Below are 3,260 nucleotides of genomic sequence, written 5' to 3' on the forward strand. Positions count from 1 at the left end.
TAGACCTAGGTAGAAAATTAAGAGGATATGTAGAAAATTTTCAGAATGTAAAATAATGTACCATTTCAAATAATCTTGTATTATTAGCATACACTCGAAAGAACAGATTATTATAGTTAAAAAAAAAAAAAAATCCTCTTCATGAGTTCCGTGACTGAGTTTCGTGTCACGGTAGAATACTTGGGGAAGACTAACTGGACTGAGGATTTCTGGGGCTGATACCTGATCTGCTTTCAAACACTGCGTAAACCAGCCTAAGTAAGCAGGCATTCCACATCCAGGAGACACCAACGGGATCGTGTGTTTTTGCTTTACGAATACCAAGCAAATAACTCTTGTGTTCCATGCACGATGCCTTTCACTTGCAGTCCGTGATAATCTTTCATCATTTAAAAATATATATTGAGCGTCTACAATTTGCCAGTCTGTGATGCTGCAGGGAGGAAAACACCAACCCGGTTCCTATGGTGCTTACACCAACAGGAGGTACCGCCTACCTATCCAAAAAAAGAAAATCTCACCCCATAATCTAAATTTGTAAAACCTGACTCGGGGGAACGGAAGGGCACGCACGCCCTTGCAGCGGCTGGAAGCGAAAATTCCGCCGGCGGCCGGCGGCGACAAAGACAACCGGCCCGCACCCCGTCGCTGGGAGCGGCGCGCCGCTGTGACGCGCAGGCCTCGCCCCCTGCTCCCTTCAGAGCGCGCCCGCCCCCGCGAGCGAAGTGCGCAGACTCCTCGGCCCGGCTCCGGTTCTGTCGGGACGCCGCCGAGCCCGCGACGTCGCCTCCCGGTGAGTTTTTGAGGGGGCCGCCAGGCCTTGTCCTTCCGCAGTGGCCGCGCCGGCAGCAGGGCGCTGCAGCCGCAGTCCCGGCCGCGCTGTTTGGTAAACAGAAGCCCCAGCGTGCCCGGAGCGTGCAACCCCTCGCTCGGCCCGGCCAGCCCCGGGCGTGAACCGAGCTGACGGAGGATGGCAGCCTCCGGGGTGGAGAAGAGCAGCAAGAAGAAGACCGAGAAGAAACTTGCTGCTCGAGAAGAAGCTAAATTGTTGGCGGGCTTCATGGGCGTCATGAATAACATGCGGAAACAGGTACCGCCTTTGTGGGAGTGACGGACGCCAGGGGGGAGGGGGTCCGGGACTCGCGCCCCTGGCTCCCTGGGCCGAAACCGCGCCCGGTGGATCGCGGCTCTCTTCCTCGGTCCTCGCCCTTCCTCCCATTTTCGCACGCTAGTCAAGCTGCTGTTTAGTAGAGGGTCGCGTTAAACCGTTCTCGAGCAGCAGCGTCGCCTCGTCTGCGGATGCTGTGGCTCCCAGGTCACACTCCTGGGGGACTCCCCGGGCTGGCATTCGGCGTCGCGTCTCGGTTGTGTAACAGCTCTGCCCTAGTTATCTCTTTGTGAGGCGAGGATCCCTCCATTGGCGAGCCGCTTTAAGGTGTCGTGAGATCTTGTGCGAAGAAGCCCATTGGCACAGCCCAACCCGAAGCCTCCAAAGAAGGGAGAAGCAGTGCTGGCCTGAAATCAGCTACTCTAAATAACGATCCCCGCCCCTCCTCTGTGTTAGCCGGGTGGAGCTAGTTGAAGACAAATCCTCCTGTACGTGTTAATTTAGAGCAGAAACAGTCACCGATAAATGCCGCGCAGTCTTTTAAGGCCCCTGTGCGCCTCTGTTATTAAGAGGAGCTCTTTGTTCTGTCTTTGATGTGTGGCGCATTAATGAAAGTCTTCACGTCGGCGAAAGGTGGGTTATGAAAAGAATGGATTTTAACACGGAGAATGTAGACTAGAGAGGTTTTTTGTTTTGTTTTTTTAATTCCATAACATCTTATACCAAAGAGCATAGAAAAGTCACTTGGTTACTTTTTTTATTCCGTAAGCTTTATTCTAAAAAATACGCATCTAAGGAGATGCGGGAATGTTTCTGTTTTGTAACCGTGGTTCTGTTTTTAAAGAAGACAAAAGCAGGATGTATGAATAATAGCAAAACCTCGTTTGCTTATCTAGTGGTTCTGATGAGAATATGGAAAACAGTACAGGAATTTAAGATTTGTATGAGATACTAGCTTCTGGTTTCTTTAAGCAGACTCTGACTGCCGGGATCGTCTTTGTTCATCAGCTCCTGACGTGGTGCGTGAATGCAGTAGATACCTGTCCGAATGCCTTTAAATCTTTCCTGGCTTTTGTGCTGAAGTACCTGTGAACGTCTGAATTCAGTATTATGTGTAACTTACTTTCATGTATCTATTTCCATGTATACATTCAAGTTCCTTTCATGTAAACCTTTTTATATTTACACCACCAGTGACTTCATATTACTGGTGCATTTAACAAGTGTCTGCTTATAAAGGGTGAACAGCCTTCCCCCAGTGCTCAAATTTGTTTCCAACAGCCCTCTCACTCCCCCTAGATATGTGGTTTTGTCTATGAACGCCAACATGGTGAAGCATTGCCTCATTCCTTATGTAGATAGGGTGCAGCTGGGTTGCAGTATCAGTTGTTTACTTGAGGAAGAGGGGATTTTTCTGAAACTGTATGTTCAGCTCTTTGGGTTTAAAAATTGATTCATATCCCGTCCTTAGACTTAGCTTTAGACTATATTAACATCTGTTTATTTACTGTTAAGCTAGAAATAAAGTTACTGAACAATCAGGATGCTGTTACTGTTACTTAGTAGGAAGGGGAAAATAGATGCTGGGTGGAACAACCAGGGATCTCTTCCACAGTGGTTAACTGACCTTAATCTGTTAGATTCTCTCTTTGTCAATGGCTTTACATGTTATTCGGGTATTCTCCAATAGAACTTTTACCAACTTCTTGGAATCCTTCATCTTTTGCAAGATGTGCAGTTTCACTCTGCAGTTGATTTACGTTGTACTCGTATTGTTCTGTATAACATCTTAACACAAGAGAGACTCACCAAGAATGACTGACAAGGGCAGTTGATGGGAATTAGCAGAAATAGAAACCCATCTGGGCCAGCGGAAGAATGTTTGAGTGAGAACCAATTTTATAAGTGTTCTTGTTCTTTAGTGAATATTATGTTGTGACTATTTTTGCTTCCCCATATGACCTCATTACTTTGGGGATCAGAATAATGAGTGCCTGGATGACAAGGACCCCTCTGTACACACCCAGAAACATTCTTACAGGAAGTTGAGAATGCGGTGAAATTAGAATGTCTGAATTCCAGTTCCTGCTCTACCGTTAATTAGTTTTGTGATCTTAGATAAATATGATTTAGGTCATTTCATCTCTCGCTA

At 47.2% G+C, this 3,260-nt stretch overlaps 1 pseudogene across 1 annotated transcript; it reads left to right on the forward strand.

The window, feature by feature from the left end:
- Window positions 1–703: 703 nt before the first annotated feature.
- Window positions 704–2,174, forward strand: LOC145718680 (kelch-like protein 7 pseudogene; annotated as a pseudogene). Its single transcript, XR_014141965.1, has 2 exons — window positions 704–1,741; window positions 2,084–2,174. The product of XR_014141965.1 is annotated as a kelch-like protein 7 pseudogene (transcript).
- The last annotated feature ends 1,086 nt before the right edge of the window (window positions 2,175–3,260 follow it).

The sequence above is a fragment of the Leptonychotes weddellii genome, unplaced genomic scaffold (genome assembly GCF_054177405.1).
Source record: "Leptonychotes weddellii isolate Sample4059 unplaced genomic scaffold, ASM5417740v2 HiC_scaffold_1979, whole genome shotgun sequence".
NCBI lineage: Eukaryota > Metazoa > Chordata > Mammalia > Carnivora > Phocidae > Leptonychotes > Leptonychotes weddellii.